Below are 20,780 nucleotides of genomic sequence, written 5' to 3'. Positions count from 1 at the left end.
GAAGGTGGAGCCTAGCTAGCTCAGTCGGTACAGCATCAGACTTTTAATCTGAGGGTCCAGGGTTCAAGTCCCTGTTCTGGCGTGACGGTGACTCAAGTCTGGGGAAGAGCATGGTGGTTAAGGATCTGCACCTGTGGCTGGAAGGTTGGTGGTTCAAATCCCCAGCTGGCAGAGGAATCCTACTCCATTGGGCCCCTGAGCAAGGCCCTTAACCCCAGCTGCTGCAGGGGTGCTGTATAAATGGCTGACCCTCTGCTCTGACCCCCAAGATTCTCTGTGCCTGTGTGTCTCATGGATAGGAAGCTGGGGTATGCAAAAAGACAACTTCCTAATGCAAGAAATTGTGTATGGCTAATGAAGTGATCTTATAGAACACAACTGTCTCCATGTTGCCAACCAGAGCAACACTAAAATATTGTAGCGCCCTCATCAGACAGGTGACAGGTGATAGATAGGAACCTGTCTGGAATAGTGGGGAACTAGCAGGGACATCCTGGGACTTGCGGGGAAGGACAGGGGTTTGTATAAATGTTATGCAAGTGTACAGTACATGTGTGACTGTCCCATGTTTCCCCATCCTGATCTGTGGTCTCAGGTTCCCACCCTGTGTTAGTCAGGACCTCACACCTTCTTGAGGGCTGCTGAGAGCAGTCCCTTTAAGGATAGTAAAACTAAATTATCCTAGTTCATAAAGAGCACTTCTATTCCCACTTGTCTGTGTGTTACAAGTGTCTACATTACAATGTTGTGGGTGTTGATAAGGTTGTGTAAAAATGCTTTTATTAATTGGTGACCCCTATGCTACAAAGGGGTCCCTATGTGAGTGAAGATTAGAAGGCTGGATCATTGAACACTTAAAATTTCCAGATGAGCAGAGTGACCAATCTTGAAAATAAAATACACCTGGAAGAGAAAAGCAGTGTTCACCACTGGAGCCCTTATTGATGGAGTACAATGAGGTGTTGGGCACCAAAGGAACTTTAAGGAAAAGAGCTGCGTTTTCATATGAGTGGGGCCATTTAAGTGTCTCTGCCAGAAAAATTCTGTCAACAACTTATTTATTTGCATGAATTTTTGTGCGAGACCAAAGGTTGTGTTACCTTTAGCATCTGTTTTGAGGGAGGTCCCGTCTGTGGAAGTTTAATGATAGTATGAAAGCAGTCCATTAATAAAGACTTATGTCCGCTACTGGGCACAGTCATTGGGCCTAGTGGAGAACACTTGATAAAGGTGATGGGCTCTAACAACTCCCTCCTCTTTTAAATATCAGCCTGTACAGTAAATTATAGTGTTGACGTTTTGTGACTTGTGTAGGTGAATCAATAAATATTTACATTAATAGTAATCTATTGCCTACTTCTTTCAAATTGTGAGAAGAGAAGATTAAAGGAGCCATGTCCCCTCTCTTGGTTTCACCTGACCAGTGGGCTGTGTTATTGACATTTAGAAATTGCTTGTACTCTGGCTGGTGTCAGGACTGGCTATTATTTTGATTTGAATATCTAAACTCTTTAATCTCTATTCATCCTCTCCTTCTATTACTAAAACCACACTTACATTACAATATTTTAATTATTCTTCCAACATAATATATTTGTGGCAGTGAAATGTTACAGGAGTAACTGGAGCAACTTGATTTAAAAAAAATCTTGTTAAGAGGTCTTGTTGCTGTTTTGTGTAACAATAAAGAATCTCTGTGGTTATCTAACGTGAGAGGAATAATGGACTGGAAATGAAAGGAGTAGGTGTCTTGTCTCTTCCTGTCTCTCATGTACAATGAATTCACGGATCCAGCTGTTGGTTGCAATTACAAGCAACATTCCAGTCTGTTATTTCACTAGGTAGCATTAAAAAAAAGACACATAAAAAGCAAAACACTATTTTTTGCTGTTTTCAGCAGAAACTCAATCAGAATCCATAAGGCAATCACTTTGCTGTCTTTCCAAGTTATTAATGATTACTTGATTAGTTTTTTCACTCTGAATTAATAAACCGGGGGAGTATACAGTATTCCGTCCAACTGCATGAGGTGATGTGAAATATTGTCAGTTTATCTTGAACAAAATGAGGAAAAGAGAAACCTACTACTCTTTGTTAGCCTACTTTAATGTTTTTTAAGATTTCTTTTTCAGTCATTTGACAAAGTATTCTTTACTTTCAGGGCAGAGGGTCAAATTAACTGTAGTCTCTGCTTTTTTGACTGAAAAAATGCATAGATTTGGCAGAGCAAGTATTAAAAGGTGGAGTTTACTCACTCATGTACAATATGCCTTATTAGAAAGTTGCCATCTGATATAAAATGCTAATATTTTGTGTATTTCAGTTCCTTTATTAGTTCATATAAAGAACTCTACATTGCACATAAAGTGATTTTTAAAAATATTTGTATCATCAGACTGAAAAAAAAAATTATGTCATAAGAGCTGGGTGATAGGTTAGTAGGAAATATGTACCAGCATGATACGTTTTTTTAGACTAAAAAAAAACAGAAAGGCACTTAAGGTGGTGTAGATGTTTCTAAACTGCCCAGTCACCTCACATGGAATACTAATAGGAATTCAATAATGCAATCATCAGAAGTGGAATATGATTCTTAGGACTGGGTTTGTGTATTCTCAAAGTGCTGCAGGGCAGTAACAGGTAAAATGGATGAATGAAAAAATATGAATGAAAAAAGCCAATCTGTATCATAGAAACTGTCTGTGCTAAAGATCTGTCAAGGACATACAGATTGTCATTATACACTAATCCAATTAGACAGGTCAATTAGAAAATTGTACACTTTCACTAAACTCTGGCTAATGGGAAATCATATTAAGAATTCCATACTATACTAGGCATGATAGAATTAAATCAATATGTTTCTTACTGCCTAGTAAGGTGATTTGTAAGTTGATTTTCCTGCCCTTCAGACATAATATACCAGAGCTAATCTGTGCTGCACCTACAGTTAGACAGCATTAGTAGTTCATGGCTAAGATGATTAAACAGAATTACACCACATAGCCGAAAGGATTGCCCTCCCATTAATAGCTTAAGGAATGTATTCTCACTCGCATGGCTTGAGTGTGCTCTTGTGCTTAAATGTGAAACAGGAAGATGCAGACATAACTCACTGGAAAAAAAATATGATCTTCCAAACACATTTGAAAATTTCACCCAGCTATCGCAAGTCAATAAAAGCCAGAACCCTGACATGCTGTAATTAGCTAATGACAAAGTGCAACAAGCACAACAGCAGTAACCTTTAAGCCGTGATGATCCAGAACAGTGAGCACTTCAGATCCCATGGAAGACAAAAAATAAGTGACAACAGTTGAGCATGAGAGATTCAATTGTATTATAGCTGCATATGCTGTGGAGCCATTACATACTCGGAACCTGTAATTGATCATATAATTGTTTAATTAATTCAAGCTTAACCATAACTGTATAACAACCAATTTACTTTTATAGGTGATTAGTTTGATTAATGTTTTGGTGGCGCAGTAAGAATAAAACACATATTGAAAAATCATGGAAGCAATACAGTTGGTTAGCACATGCAAGGGGAAGCTTAACAACCTGATTCAGTAGGAATACAAGGATGCTTCAGAGCTTTTCCCATTGTACTGTATATTTGACTGACAGTCGCTAAGTAACAGCAAGCTAGAGCTACGTTCTTGTACTCATTTCAGAAGACCACGTAAAAATCAAAATACAAATCCACAGAATCCTCTGGAGGGATACTGTGTGTGTTCTTAAGCTGTAGCTCAAAGCCATTCACTGCCTGTGTTTGTATGCTTTTCAACTTGCTTTTAATGAGGAATGATGAATCTTGCTGGAGCATTTCTTCCACACCTGGCATGACAGGAAAATGCTTGTCTTGAGCCATATTGGAGGCTTTGTTTATTGCATGCATTTGTTCCCAATTCAGTTCTGTACTGCTTTTTCATATTTTTCAAACCCTGACTTCAATTTCAGCAATACAGAAATAATTCAAATATTTTTTTCTTTAAATCTTTATGGTTTGCTGTTGTTTATTATTTTTCATACCTTTTATCACTTACAGTAATTCCAAAGAAAAACAATGTAGCTGTGTAAGCCTAAAACTAACTTTAAGCACTACCTTATTAGCATGGATGTGACATGCATTTGAAAACACTGGAACTACTGAAATGTTTTATCTACAATAAATGTAAACTTTTACACACCAGTAGTGTCAGCTCCAACATTACAGCTGTAAGCCTTTCCACACTCAGAGCTCCTCATGTTTAAGGCAATCAAAATCCACAATCAATAGACTATTGGAGAAATGCTCAAATCAGCCCATGCACCACTGCCTTTTGAAATATTGCTTTAACAAGAAGAGAACACCCATGAAACAGCAGAGAGGTTGAGAATACAAAACGGAAACATGAAATCTTTTCTTGGATTTCTCTGACAACTCGCCATGCAAATAAATTAAAACCGCGTGATCGTGTTTGGTAGAGCTCATCTGTCATGCTTTGAAGAGAAAAAAACGAGTGAAGAGAGCTGTGTGATGCCCATCAGTGGTAGGCATGTGTTAATAGTGTGCTAGGATGTGGATCCTTTGGTCTTTTCATTTGTGACACGACACTCACATTGGAGGGCACAGTGCGCGCAGCAGAACTAACATCACCCACAGCGCAACACTACAAAGTCACTTAACAAGTGACGGGGCCCCTCGGTTATGAGGCAAAGCTGAAGTTACCCTGGTGGATGTAAGTTTGGCCAAGTGCTGCCTCTTCCAGAATTCCGTTCCTAGCTTGAAGCCCCTTGATTGCAATTGTCTTGGATAAATCAACTTGTTTTCTGCTCTTTTTCATACCCTTGAGGTTAAGAGTGCACTGATCGTCTTTGTCTATAAAAGAATCCTCAACAAGTTTTCTTTCAATATTCTTATACTCCGATGGCATTGGTAGTTTTTATATTGGGGCTGTTGTTTGCCTCATCCTGTGCTGCCATTGAATTGCAGAGTAAAGGCAACAGCCAAACCGCTGGAAACCTCTTCACATTTTTCAGGGGAAGCCTGCTTCTTGTGACCAGTGGGGCAGCCAAGTCTGTTCTGCTGTTGAACTCTCTCATCGAGCACAGAATTAGGCAGGTTACAATTCACCAGCAAACAGCTACTGAGACATGCTGTTTGGAACAGTGTAAATAAAAAGCTATAAAATTTTATAAGCTGGAATTTAGTAATAGGTTGCAAGGAGGAAGATAAAATGTGTTTTAAAAGTTATGTGCGCTGGTCTAAATACTGCAGGCATAAAGTTGCAAATTTCACACATCATTAATCCGTGCTCAGATGCGCTTGGCTGTGAGGGTTTTTGTCAGCTTCTTGAAACACAGTATCCAATGAACTCTTTAAATGTGTTTCTTTTGCATTCTATCAAGAAGGGAATCTTTTCTTGATGACCTATAACATTTATGGCATTGCATTGCCATTTGTATGTGGATCTTGAGATTTTCTGTGACTCTCCAGTAGTAGTATTCATTTTTCACTGGGGCATTTTACCATTGAAGGATTAGACACGGTGACAGTTATTCTAAAGCAGAACAAAAAGAAATTAATGAAATTCAGTTATGCATGAGCCCAAATAGCTTCTTGGTGGTGAGTATACTACATCAAGATGAGAAATGTTTTTTTTTTAGTCTATGTAAATATGTAGTGTTGCAGCAGATAAGCTCTTTCTCAGAATTTTCAAAAATAATAATAATGTTGATGCTTTAAAATAAATGTATAAACATGAGATAACCATAATGTAATCACATCCATTCTGTTGTTTGCAGTTCCTCAACTGTACTATTTATCATTTTGTTTGTATTGTTTTCAGAGCTCTCAGTAGAAAAACACACACATTTCACAGCTCTGTGAGCTTTCATTATCATCAAAAAGTACAAGAGGTAAAAGAGGTCCCCTAGAATCATTCCATAAGCATACTGTACTCAGCAAATGTTTTCAATCCAGTATTTGGGATTTTTTTCTCACATGCCAAATAACGTGGAATGCATGATTTTCCTTTAAATCACATTTTAAGAACACAGTAAATCCTAGTTTCTCTGAAGCAAGTAGTCTTCTAGAGGATATATTATCCCAGTACAAAGAAATGTATGCTGTCATGGAAAGCACATCAAATAAATCCCATGGAATTGGGTTGAACTGTAGTGATGTCTCATGTGTCTGGTTGCCAACATATGACACCAAGCAATGAGGTAACAGCTGTTAAGAGATGTGAAAATGTGAAAAGTGAGCTGAGCTGTATGCCAAAATGCATCTGAAACTCCATATGACAAAGGAATTTTGCCCTAGTCTTATTTCAGGTTATATGTTGATAGAGATCGGCATTTGTAAAGGAAGAGTCGCTGTCTGTTCAAAAAATAATGTAAAACTTCAAGACAAAACTGCAATTTAAACCATCCTGAGATACTGCTCTTTCTGTAAATGAAAGAAAACAGAAGGTTATATTCAGAGCTGTAAATGGAAAATATGATTGATGTTTAATAAACGATAATAGTCTATGTATTTATGTTTGCGGCACTGTGTCTTCCTAAAAGTCATGAACTTAAAACAAACAATATCACTCTGTCTTGGTATTGAAATGCTTCGGGGGCATTCAATGGATGTTTATTCTGACACAATCATTTAATTTACTGGTGGCGAGGCAATTGGCTAAACAGAAAAAATAATGTGGAAGCATCGTTATTATATTATATCATGACACCCCTTTTTCACTTTACACACAAAGAGCAACTAAAAGAAGAAACAAAGAAAAAAGTGTGCCAGCGAAGGCTCAGGGGTTTCATTTCTATTTTATTCTTCGGTGCGTGTAAGACATGTTGAGGCAGTTCCAGTCAACAGCAGTTTCAATCATATTTGCTGTTTCCTGACAAACTTTAATAGATCCTGAAGATCTTAGCTGTTTGGGATTTCTGCGTTCTCGGATACTGAGCTCCCACTGTGCTTCAGTGGATTTTAAGCCTGGCCTTTCTTCTGGCTGACTAATTTAATATCCATCGTATTAAGTCATGGCTCAAAAATGATCAATCAGCAAATCTCTGCGCAAATTAGTGTTTGCTGCTCTTTATTCCAATTGAATGTTTACGTTTATGTTCCATTATTTCAGTGTATGACACGAGTCTGGCAATTTCTCATGATAAGCTGAGGAATATTGATCAGGGGTTTGATCCTAGTAGAGGGAAATGTTTACAGTTCAATTAGGCAGGGAGCTATTTTATTTTTTTATGGAACTGAGCTCAATATCCAACATACTGTGTATCTACTATGGCAGGGGTCCCCAACCCTGTTTGTGCAGAACCCCAGTCCAGCAGCTTTAATAGGTACTTTAACTTTTAAATCCTAACTTTCGGAAGGTCTGGAACACATTTACTATGGTCTATCAAACAGGTGGTGTTTCCAATTAAGTAATTTAGAAATCATTGGGAACAAAATTCAACCATCCTTACAGCTTTCAAATTTTCTCTTCATTAAAACATTACTTACTTAATTCAACTATTTCTTAAAAAAACGATCCTAATCTGTAAATTACAAGTGATTTAGGGTTGTAGGGGCCTAAAGTTGGAGACTGTTGCTTTTTTGCTAAGCTGTATGACCTGACCAAGAACTAGACATGCAAATACCACTGAGGATGTACTGTAGATACCTTGTGTACTAAACCGCCTTAGTGGAATTTATTTTTGTTGGCTGTGTCAGAAATAGGCTGAAGGCTTGCATCAAAGAATTGTTACAAAGCCATTTGCCGCCTTGAATAAGTCAAAGACCTGCAAAAGAATGCCTTTAAAATAATTTGGATTTTGCAAGTGCAATGTATGGATCAAGAATAAAAAAGAAGTGTACTTCTTTCTCTTCCTTTTGATGAAAATTCAATCACAATGTGTTTATGTTGTAGTGAATGTCAGACTAAAAAGGGAGCAAGCAGAATTGTTCCCCCTTTGTGAGAAATTTATGTAAATCTGTTTCATGTTCCAGGCACAATCATTCAAACTCCAATAACAAGAAACGCAGCTCGACCCATCGTATTTTAGCAGATATAACAAAATATTGCGCAGGCATTATTGTATTGGAACATGGGATCAATCCTTCAAAGCAAGGCAGAATTCATAAGAACTGCAGAATGCCTTGAGGCCTTATTCAAAGCAGAAAGCAGTGGAAAATTCAGAATTTTGACAAAATAAGAATGGTGTTAAGTGTGCTGCATTTTCCATCTCTCTGGGTTTTCACCTGAGGTTTTACCCACTGCAGGGCTTAATGTAAAGTGCTTCCCATTAACCAGATGGCTGTATGAAATATGTCACTCCACCTGATGCTTTATGTGTAAGCCAAATACCTGACTTTTTGATAATTCAATAAATCACCAATAAATGTCACATTTTGTAGTAGTTTGTCATCTTTGTAAAGAATTACAAGATTTATAGTGCTTATATTTAAGTACATTTGTATGCAGTTTAGCAGTAGCCTTTTTTTTTTTTGCCTGAGTTGTTTGTTTTGTTTGGGTTTTTTTATCATAAAAGGAAAGTCAGTCTCTAGCCCTTGGAAGAAGACGTCTGGCATTCTGGTATTTCATTTCCACAGACCCCCCATGCTTTCTCCTGCAGTCTGCCGAATGTTGTTGCGGATTATTCAGTGGGTTCTGGCCTGGCATCACAAATCCTCATGTGCTAACAAGCATTTGTAAACGTATCAACAGGTGACCGGAGTTCGTAGTATTAAAAAAACGATCATTTCACTTTGTTGTTTGTCACGTGATTCCATCTACAATAATGCAACGGTTTTGGAAAAGTCCAAAAATACCCTCGTATCCCAAAGAAATACATTTCCAATACACAACATTGACATTATTTTAATAACTTGCATTGCCTTGAGCTGGCTTGCAGTCATTACTGGAAGAAGGGGTCAGTAGTTAAATTTGAATGCCTACTATGCGCTATGAATCCGGGGGAGAAAATGGAAGCCTATGCCTTAGGTTGTTAAAAATCTAATTTTATGTATTAATTATATATATATCCACTTTCTGAGAAGGAATGAAACATCCAAATGATTTTTTAATGAATATGGACTACAGTGAAGATTGTGTATTTCCTGGAACCCGCATTCTCACATTTACTTTACAGCTTGCTGGGCCTCTGTCGGTTACACTGTACAGTATGCTAATATAAAATTAATGTGGATTTTTTTTTCCAGCATAGTGATAGTTAAAATATCCAACCGCTGGCTCACATGGAAAATTGTTAATATAATCCATTCCCGGTGCAGAATACAGTACATTGAACATCAATTGTCCATGCATTCTCTTTCTTGTCAAAAGGAACATAACAGAAGTCATCAGAGTTCCTCTCAATCAGGTCAATGCGATGCAATAGAAAGGAAAAACTTTCATTTGACCAGAACCAACCGATCGATACATTTGTTGAGGAGGAGGAAGGAGAAGTAATCGACAGGAAAGTGGCAGATCATCACTTTAGTTTAAGACGTTTATTCCCATTGCTCATTTTCTTGCCAGTTACTGTATGGATTTCTGTGAGTCAAGATTTTGACACAGGTCAGCATAAGTCTTCTTGAGCAAGATTCAAATGCCTGGGAAGGGCTATCCACTTTGTTTAGGACCAGTATCGAGCAGGATAAGTTTAGCTGTTAAACCTATAACATGATGGAGCCTTTGTTCATCTGACAGCAAGAAAGAAAACTCGGTAAATTAGAAGCCACCTTAAAATACTTCTTGTCATCCCTATGTAGAAGAAACACAGATGTGTTGCTCTAAAGAGATCCTGTGTGGTACAGAAGTGAAAACATGATCATGTAAAGCTGGAATTTAAATTTTATTTCACTAAAGTTATTAAATTTTAGATACCAAATTTTGAACTAAATTGTGTAAGCTTCTATGTAGTCTGTAGACAGATGGAAGTCTGATCTTAAGTCAGCTCAGTAGTGAAAGTAATCGACATATACTGTATTTCAGCTTGTAATGCATCAGGTAAGCTGTAAGCCTAAGTTTGTGATTAATTTTTCTAAGATATACACATAAAGAATTAAAAAGTAAAAATTATTTGAAATAAAGAATTAAAAAATACAAATAAAATTAAAAAACAATGTAAATAACCCTACCCTGACTCTAGCCCTAAAAGCCAGTAATACTTTTTTATATATACTGTATAAAGACATTCTACTCTGCACATCCTGATGTCTGAAGATCATTTGATTCCTCCTGTCGCTATAGTAAGCCAAAGGGATCATGGGTTTGCGTGATGGGGTATGGCAACCCTGATTTTTAAAGATGCATATTTGAAGCCCACATATATTTTTAATCATGACCAAAGTCGTAGGACTCTTCAGCAAAGAGCAGGAGGCTGCATCACTTGAGCAGATTGTCTGACTGGTTTGCATGGGCCATGGTATTCACAGGGCACTGAGGTGAGCAGAGAGCAGCTTGAGATCACGAGAAGAAAAACGATACAGAATACAGATAGGTAATGTTCTTTAACAGTACTGTAGAAATCAGTGCAATGTGCAGCTGTTTAACAGTAACCTAGCACAATTTAAGATGTCAGGATGTCAAAGCCACTTTCTTTCCTAATGTCTTTGGATTCTCCTTACGTTTTTTTGTTCTCCTACTACAAGCATTAGCTTGGTGTCAGCCTCAGCACGTATTGCGTAATGGGGTGAATATTGAGAATTTTAAAATGTAATCTCTGTCTCTATTGTAATTGTACTTTGCATTATCCATAAATTCTCAGTGGAAGGAACAGACTTTTAAAATTGCTTTCAAAGATGTCATTTTCTAGTAAGCAATACATACAGTACAGTATCTATTTTCTAAGTGCTGTTCTCTCTTGTGTATTTCTTTAACTGGTATGTCTTTAAAGTCAGCTAATATGTAACATAAAGAAGAGATTGTATTGTATAATGTATTTTCATATAATTTATTTCTACATCTTTGAGATCCTGAGAGAGAAAAGTAATTAGACTCACAGCAGACACATTCAGTTTATATTCTTAAACATATTATAATCTCCTCTGTGTTGAGTCTTGCTAATATTCATGAGACAGTTTGTCTCTTTCAAAAAGCATGTTCATTTAATCCCAGATAGACTTCATTAGAAATATGGTCAATTTCCAAAACAGTCTCTGGCTTTCTGACCCTAAATCTCAGATTATTATCCCCGATGACACTGAAACATTGTGAACGTGACTAAAGAAAATTGAATCTTTTTGTGCAACTAAATAAATTTGTTTTTTTCAATTGTAATGTAAGTTTACTCTAAGAACGTACAGTAAGTATTGTAAATTTAAAAATGTAATGTAAAATTTAAATGTGATTGATCTAGGAAAATACCATTTAAATATTTATGTTTAAAAGCTTCATTATCCATATGCAACTAGTTGTTTGTGATGCTTGAGTGGTTTTGATGCATTGATATATCCTATTCTATTGGCCAGTTTTGTATTTTATACTTTCTTGCTAACCTGTCACAAGCCAGTCTGTAACAATATTTCAGAGGCAAGCACAATGGTGACAGTGACCAGGATATTTCCAGAAATTGCTTACTAAGGGGAATGGGGTCACACATTGGCTCCAAGTGCAGATTTGTTTGCTTTTTACATTTACTTTTATGTTGCATGAGGCAAAAGGACAATTTGCCCTCAATGAACATTTTCCATTTACAGCTCTGAATATAAGCTTCTTTCTTTGGTTACAGAAAGAACAGTATTTCAAGATGGCTTAAGTCATAGACTGTCTCATAGTTCAATCTTTTGATCAGACAGCTGGTCTTCAAATGCTGATTTCCAATCCAATACAGCCTGAAATAAGACTAAGGCAACAGTCCTTGGTGATATAAAATTTCGGACACAGTTTAACATACAGCTCAGCTCACTTTTCATATTTCTTAACAGCTGTTACCTCATTGTTTAGTATTTTATGTTACCGTCCTGCATCCTGTTATATTATTTTTGTATAGTTCAACTCATTGTGTTTTTACATGGAAGTGAAGGAAATGTGGTTTCCATGTACAATAACACACAAGAGAATCACCTGTACACAAAAGGAATATGTATGCTGTGTTAATGTAGGTATACACATGAGCATGTGCTTATTTAGATTTGCATGTGAACTGTGGATCGCCTGTTTCACAGCATTATTCCCATGTTTATAGATTTTATTCCTTCTTTAGAGCAGTTTGTTTCTTTGGCCAGAGAGCTGATCCTTTTACAGCAAGCTTGCATTGCCAGTGCCAGTAACACCTCAAGTTATCTCCACCAGTGTGTTGAGGAGCACTAGAGCAGAATAATAGCTGTTGATTTTACAGTACACTATATCATTACAGGCAAACAGCCTTGGAAACTATTGTAGGCACATCTCTTCTTTTTTTGAAACAAATGATTATATATCCTATCTTGAAAATAGACGGATTTGCATGTAAATTATATGCCGTTTCCAACACTACATATTGGATCCAATCAATATGCATTTATAGATGTCACATCACAGTATTAGCATTTGTTTATTTTATTTAATGCAAACGCCAGCAAAATGTTCATATTTGAATAGACTATTTTATTATTAATTTTATGAAGAATACAGGTATTCTTTTCCTTGTGTAACTTGATCCACATAGTAGCTATAAGCATCACACTACCAAAGACCTGCCATGGGTGTGTTAGATTGGCTGATTATTTCTTGTCCCAGTCCTACTACACAATGCAATTGGATCTAGATTATATTGTACCATCATTCCTGTTCTTTATTTCATGAGTTAATACATTCACATTCTAGTAACACCAGTTTATTTTTCATTTTAGTTTAGACATGATGTACTGTAACCTTTTCAGGTGGCTGAAATGTCATGCACATCCACACATAAACCTTGGTTTATGGCTGCATTGGTGAGCCTGTGAGCTCATCTTTTCTGTAAAATCGAAGCTTTAATCTAAAAATATTCCTTAATTTACTCAAGGACTGATGAGATAGCAGGTGATAAAAGGCAACTATTAAAAGAATCAGGTGTTTTGTATTGGGGAACTAGTTGATCATTGTGTGAGCTCTGTGTGGGTTTCTGTTAGATCTGTGCTATAATTTCCCATACACTTAATTATGCATGTACAGTGTTAAAGGTAAAGCCCATTCCTCCAGGGCCATTACCCACAGGGTCTGGATCAATTGAGAGAGAGGCATCTTTTAAAAAAGAATTGATTTTCATTTATCCCAGCTCATCTGTTTGCCTCAGTGCGTGCTGGGATTTACTAGCAATGGACAGTATGTTTAAAGTATTTATTTCTGCATTATGGATTTGTTTTTCCCACATGAAATGTGCAGGATGAAAGAAAAATATATATATGCAATTCACACTTCATAGAGGGTATAGTATCTGCACTGTATGGGTTAGTTTTGCATACAGTAATCATTGTAGATTAAGACTGTACTCTGCCTTAATATTTTGCAATAATTTGTCTTTGGGACTGGGTGTTTGAAATATACCCTAAGAATGATCAGATGTTAGACTAAAGTAGTTTAGGTACAGATCTAGATGAGCCTGATATACACCTTAGGAAGGGCATGGCTTGAGAGCAAAATTAGCATATTCAACATACGGGATGGTTAATTAGGAATGTTGGTAAAATGAAAATCTGGTGAACTCTGGTGGTTTCCTTTCTCTGCAAAAACATGATGTATTGAACCATTTTGATTTGAGGTCTAGCCCTCTGTTTCAGTTTATGTGCCTGAGGTAGCATGTTATGTCCATTTCATTATTGCACATCTATTGCTTTGTGCATTACATCCATTCTTCAGCACATTATGTCTTATCATTATTATTATGTCTATCCTCTATCCTACTGTACACATTCCACTATAAGTATCATTCATTTTGCTCCGAGTATAAACTAAACCCACTCCATCCTATTACTAATTGTCTGTATCGATGGTTAAGTAATGCCTGTGTATTTATTTTGTGATACATGGTGTCCATTCATCCATGCTTCATGACAGGTTATGTATTTTATATCCAGTGATTATGTGTAAAGCCCATTTTGCTCTAGGTAATACCAATCGGTGATTTTGAATGTGATTTTAAATAGTGATCTAGTTTTTTGAAATATCTCTTTTTTCTGCCTTATGCTGTTCCTACAGACTCACACAACAAAAACTCACAAGATTTGACTCTCTTACATATTATAAAGCTGAAATTTTAGTGCTGGACTTAACCGAAGAGGTGGAATTACACAGCTGGTGCTAAAATTCACCTGCTTCATGCCAAGCATAGTAATTGGATTAGATCTTTGTGTATGAAGCCCCACTCCCCAGCTGTCCAAACTCCAGTCAGAACTCTTGCTCCTAATAAAACAGGCATCAGTCATGCCATTGGTGATTTTCACATTAAATTAACAAATTGTTTTCACAGCAGTTTGCTGTTTTGTTTGGTTTGTTTCTCTTGATTTTCACTAGGTTTCTTTGCCATTCAAGGCCATTTCAGCAGTCAACACTTAATACCTTTGACTCTTTTCTTAAAATACTGTGTTCATGTACAGTAAACAGCCATTTGTCAGAAATAATTTCGGGTATTAACTTGCAGCAATGCTGAGAAGATATAAAGTGCACTTATTCCACTAGCCAAGAAGTACAATAGCAATATCAATTTGATTAAATACAACGTCTAACACTCTGTGTGGGTTTTTGTAAGTTACCCAGAATCCTTAGGAAGCATTTCATATTCATTTGTTCCTCATGTTATTTGATTAATTCTCCTTTTTCCTTATTTTTTTACTTATATCAGGGCCCTGCATTATTATAGGTGAACTGCATGGCAGAATGACAGTGAACACAAAGTGTACTGAAGTTACTTTGTAAATGTTTTTCAATTTAAAAAAAAAATACAAATGTTTTTATTATTTAGTCAATTATTGCAAAGCCAGAAGCTGCATTTTATTTTGTTGTACCGGGAGCTCATCATTATGGGAGTTAATATCGTCCTTTAAATTCAAATCACACTCTCATAACAAAATATATATTCTCCAAGAGAAGTTGCCCTGCAGGAAACAGGAAAGAGGTATACATGTTGAATAATAAAAATTATAAAACAATCATTCTCAGATGTGTCCATTTATCATAGAAATGTATGCAGTCTGACAACAATTTTTTTCTAAGGCCAAGTCCTCTATACTTACAGTATAAAACAATATACCACATACATAATTCATCATATTTGTTTAGAAAACGAGAGATTATTTAGTTTGCTTTAGGATCTGGATGAATGAAAATGTATTAAGCAACCAGTGTGAAGTCATTTCCTTAAAAGTTACACTGTTATGTATCTGATATATTATTCTACCGCTGCCTCTAAGCACTGTCTTTATCAAAGAGGAGCAGTTTGATAATGTGGTACTCTGAGTACTGAAAACATCAAATAATAATTATGATGTGAGCATGTTATAAAACTTTCAGTGCACATTTTGTCCTACTTTTATCTGGCAAGAAATTGGTTCTGTGTACAATCCAACATTCACAAGGTTTGCACAACTATAACCAAGATCAAGAAATATTAGTGATCTGTACAGGATGCTTCCATTTCAGAAGCCTCACAACATTCATAAACTAATTCTTATTTTGTTGTTCTTAATCTTGTAAGACATTTTGCTGGAGTATACAATACAATTCCAAAATGTTATTACATATAGAGTATATAGACATAAAACCATATCTACTGCCTATAGAATTACTGTATAGAATCTTTTCACATTTTCAAAGGAAGGTTATCATTTTAAGCCTAAACTTTCCCAATGAAACAAGGATATGCAATTTTGAAAAGAGAAATAGTTGTTTTTCATAACACTGAAGGTGAATCTTGGAGTTTTATGAATGTCATTGAAATGAAGAAAGAGCATTTTACAGATGAATGAACTAATAGTACTAATAGATCATAATGGCCCACTCCTTTTATAGGATTGATGTTACAGATTAAATTGGTGGTCTTATAACACTGTAGCAAATAAGGTTACTAATGTGTGACTCTAACACAGAAAAATTGACATCTGGAATGACACTATTGTTCTTTGCAGAAGGCATTGTAGGATACAACAAGCATTAATTAAAGTAAATATGACTGATAGAGCTTTTCTGTGCTACGGAAAATGTTTTTCCATCTCCAAAACTATTTTGTCATGCTTGTAAAGCTACCACAGTCATTTTCAATCCTGTGAATCATAGGCAATGCTGTTGTGGTAAACCGTGTTTCAGCCTTGTTAATGGCAATGACGGAAATGTGTTCTGTATTTCAATGGGAAAGAATAAGAAAACATACTGTACTGTACAGCACCACAAAAACTTCTGGATGCTTTTTCTTTCTTGTGCTTCACATACAACGCTATTTAGAAGACATTGCATTTGATGGTGTCCATCACAGTCTGCATTTTTCAATATCCTTACATACATGTGTTTTTGTATGATGTTATACTTGGGTGTACTATTGGTGTTGGCATTTTTAGCCTGCTATATAACCATTGATGTCACAAGTTGTTCTCATCATGCAATAATGCCCTTGAAAAATAAATGTGATGTTATGCGTTCAGACTTCTTCAGGTTTTAATGAAAACCTTAAAAAAGTCAATTCTCTGTGTGTATGTTACTCTATATGTCATTATGAATTAATCTAAAATGTCTTCCTGCCAATGTGTTTTCTTTTAATTCGAATACTGTGGTTTCAATGACAGATTAATATGCTGTGCCACTTTTTGCTTTAACTGTATAACGAAGCTTCCAGTTAAAAAACTGGAAGTTAAAACTCTTCTTTTATAGTTTCAGCTTTTCCTTACAATCAACAATCCTTCAACAATCAACAAAGGAAATATTGCACCAAACTTTGTCAAACTGGATTTCATTCCATCAGCCAGTTTAGTTTTTAGTAGCATGAGAAAAAGTAAACAGCACAAATGAAAAACAAAGAGTTTGCTCACTGACCCCTCTGTAGCCATAGAAAATGCAACTTTCTTCTTGAATCAATAATATTTATGTGGTTTTATCAAGAAATTGACCTGTCAATGTAATATTCTGCAGAGTGAAAATATTCTAATAACCAGTTCATTTATGGCGTTGATAAATTACTAATTTGGAGTTGTTGTTTCATTTCCCCCAGGTAGAACATTGAAGATATGAGCTATCTGCAGAAGGCAGTCTTATAAAACAATTCTGCGGCAGTGGTGGTAAACACTGGGCTAGTCTTTTCTTTACAAGAAGCACGGTCATATGTCAAGGCAATAAATGTCAAAATTCAGTAATAAAATCGGTATTGCTCATATCGCAGGAAGACAGTTAACTGTTTCACATTAACTTTTTTTGTGATTTAAAGGTGAAGAAAGAACAAAAGCACGTAAATGAAAAAAAAACTTAAGAAACAGCTTCGTCACTACATTTATTGAGAAAATAATCAAAATATACTACAATCAAAAGACCAGAACTTCAAGATCTGTCTTTCAAGGAATGACCTCTTCGTTAAGATAATGTCTTAGTGGAAAATGTGACATTGGCATAATTAGTATACACAGTACCAATATATATGATAGGCATACACAAAATAATGACTGCATTTGTCTAAAAACATCCTGATGTGTCAACTAGCTGATGGTCAGGAGCTAATTGTTTTAGTAACAGCTTGATTTCACAATTTCTGTCTTTGGTAAAATGGAAACTTGGAAAACCTACAGTAGGACAGCCAAATGTTTTTGACTTTAATAAAACTTTGTCCTTAAAATGGTAACCCCCTTCTTTCTAACTTTATTTTAGTTGCCAATTTTGAAGGGATAAATTAGAATTATTTAATATACCAGGCGTTATGTGCACACAACATGTGAAACATTTGAAATTGTTGCTTTAATAAAGAAGAAGAGCTTAACATTAATAGTTTTTAAATGTTGCCTTAATGTAGAAAAAAATAATTATTTGTAATTTATAATTGTACATGTTGAAAAAGGGGCTCAAGGGTAGACCTGTGTTACTCAAGCTGTGCATGCAAGCAGAGGGGGAACTTCCTTGCTGGACTGGCATTCATTAGCAAAACCAAGACTGTATTGAAATTGCTGGCAGCATAGGGAGGTGGAAATACATTTCTGGAAACGTATTTTTGTCAACGTTTACACAAACCACTAAACACCACCACAGTAGAGTAGGACAGCCAAACACAGCTCACAAAAAAGGTACTGCCATTCAAGAGAAAATACAAACAGCCTTGTTTTGCTAAATTGTGCAGTAATTTTGTTTGCTGTAGACACCTACAGATTTACAGGCACTGAGTTGTGTCCCTTTTCTAATACAGACTGTAAGTTGGGCAATTCTCAGAGAACATCTCTCTCCTGTATTCCTTATTCCTGTTAAAATGAGCAGACATTTCTTCCATGTTGCCTTCCATTACTTGAACATTGCCTTGAAACAGGTGAAAGCCATTGGTCTGCCAGTGTAAGCATAAAGAAACTGTTCCTATATCTTAAGTCTGTCTGTATCCTCCTTGTTTCTTCTTTAACCAGCTATCTTACTGAAATTGCTGTTATTATTTTAAAGGAAATGACGGAAGCAAGAAAAACTTAAAAGAAAATATTAAGTTTCCCTTTAGCTCCAAGCACAGAAGTAGGTTCTGTCCATGGTGCTGATTCATTCCATTCTGGGTTACATCTAAATGCATGTGACATTATTTGATGTGACAAGGCAAGGACTCGTATGACATTTGTTTAGGGATGTCAGAGAGATCTGGAAACCTGGAGAGCGGTGCACTAGGTTTTTCACTTCAGGGTATGACCTGTCTAGACTGAATTTTGGAGACTTGCGTAAAGCAGAGTGGGCACAAGTACAAACCATTTTGTGGCTTTACACCTGTCAAATTACTGGGGTACTGTACTGCTGGTACTGTAAATATATTATCAATATGTAATATTAAAATCTTGATTTATTCCAATGATTTCAGTGAGAATGGAAGTGGCGTCATACACTCATGGAGTCATTCTTTCACATTCCCATAAGCTTTGGGGTATAAAAAAGTGGCAAGTTAATGACTTCAATAAAAGGGGCAATTAAATTTGTCAAGCCTAAGTTTTTCCCCTTTTGTGCAGATGCCTCTGAGTGTTATAGATCATTTAGGAATAGTGGGTTGGTAGACATTGGTTGTCTAGTCATCAGTTGCAGAAGTAGGCTCATGATTCAGAAGTCGGCTTTCCTGTTGTTTTTCCGTAGATGCTGAAAGGGCAAGGCTTTCATCGTGTGCCATTCAATTTCTTCAAATGAAGAAACCACAAGAACAAATTTCATTGATGAGAGAAAAGTTCCAAATTCAAAAAAGTGTTGCCAATTTTATTTGTAGATCTGTGTACTTGATCTGTAGAGCAGGACTAGTTAGATCTGTTGTCTGTTCTTTAGACTTCCTTTGATTAATGTGTTGCAATGTAAAAGGAAAATATGAAAAATGGAAGTCATAGAACCTTTTAAGAGTCCATTGATTTATTATTTTGTTTCTAATGTATTTATAGGTTCTGCCTAGATTCAATGCTTTTAACAGGGTAATCACATATAAAATAATCTGCTGCATTAAATGGGAATACATTTTTCCATTTTATGAGGTTAATGTGTAATATTTAAAAGAAACCAATGTATGAAGCATTTATCAAAGTTATTATGTAAATCGAAATCATTGTTTTTACAAAAATTGAGCTGAAGGTACTGTACTTGTTTCCCTCTTTAGTATCACTATTCCCAGTATTAAACAAGCTAAAACATGCCTTATCCAACAGCAAGGTTTTAAGACTCATGTGTTTTGGAATTCATTCATAAAATTACTTTGCATCAAACAGAGCAAAAACATCAATTCAGATGAAACATATGGCAGTTTAAGTACCATTAGTTGGTTTCAAAGCCTCCACATCTCTAGAAGATACCTAGCAATTTCTAATCTACTAACCTAAAACGGTTTAAAAAAGCCAGCTCTTATAAAAGATGTTGGATTCGTTTCCTCAATTGTGCTGTTTTACCACTCATTTACTTTACAGTGTCTGGATATACAGTATGGTTTATCAATTTCACTTGTCCAAAGCAATGTCTATAATAAAGATTCAGAAACAAAATTCAAATTGTTTTTCAGAGATTTAAAAATGTTCTTTGCTTGTAGTAGATATATTGTAAGAATGTACTGCTCCTGTTTTAATTTTGTAATTTATTTGTAATGTATAAATATTATTAATTTATACATTAATTAATTATTAATCAATAATGATCAATTTTCAATATCTTCTAGATATTTACTGTACTTAGTACTGTGAAAAATATTTTGGTCTGTGAAGTAGGACTTTTTCATACTTTGATGCATACATTTACTTGATACTATTAGTTTTATAAGTTAACATTTTTCTAGTTCTAGTTTTTTTAGAGGCTCTCTTGTTCATTTTTAATTGTTTCTGAAACATATGGTTGAATGAAAATGCAGTCTGTTTACTTGCTTAACTGCTTTCTAGGAAACTTTTTTTTTCATAATTTACTTTTGAGGTAAAGCATCTGGTTAATGATGCCATGCATCTTCATTTTCTTACCATTTTATCATAGTAAATCTGTAATTGCAAAAATGTAACATGGAACACTACAGTGGTTAAAAAACATGTCATGGCTTTAGACTGTATTTTCAGTCAAATATAAAAAGCTGTGATTTATGAAGGACTAGAAGAACATCAGGGAGGATGTTAGTGGTGGGAATTAGGTTAACCATTAAAGAAGAGTAAGGCCAGCAGCACACGTGATTTCGAG

The 20,780-nt window shown here is 35.7% G+C and overlaps 1 protein-coding gene and 1 non-coding gene across 6 annotated transcripts in view; both read left to right on the top strand.

Annotated features, from left to right (window-relative positions):
• schip1 (schwannomin interacting protein 1) overlaps window positions 1-20,780 on the top strand; it is a 253,101-nt gene that overhangs the window by 124,895 nt on the left and 107,426 nt on the right. The gene's annotated exons all lie outside the window — the stretch shown is intronic.
• On the top strand, window positions 10-82 carry trnak-uuu (transfer RNA lysine (anticodon UUU)). The gene has a single exon. It is a non-coding gene; the product is annotated as a tRNA-Lys (tRNA).

This window comes from Lepisosteus oculatus, chromosome 13 (assembly GCF_040954835.1).
Source record: "Lepisosteus oculatus isolate fLepOcu1 chromosome 13, fLepOcu1.hap2, whole genome shotgun sequence".
NCBI lineage: Eukaryota > Metazoa > Chordata > Actinopteri > Semionotiformes > Lepisosteidae > Lepisosteus > Lepisosteus oculatus.
This window is presented reverse-complemented; position numbering and strand designations above follow the sequence as displayed.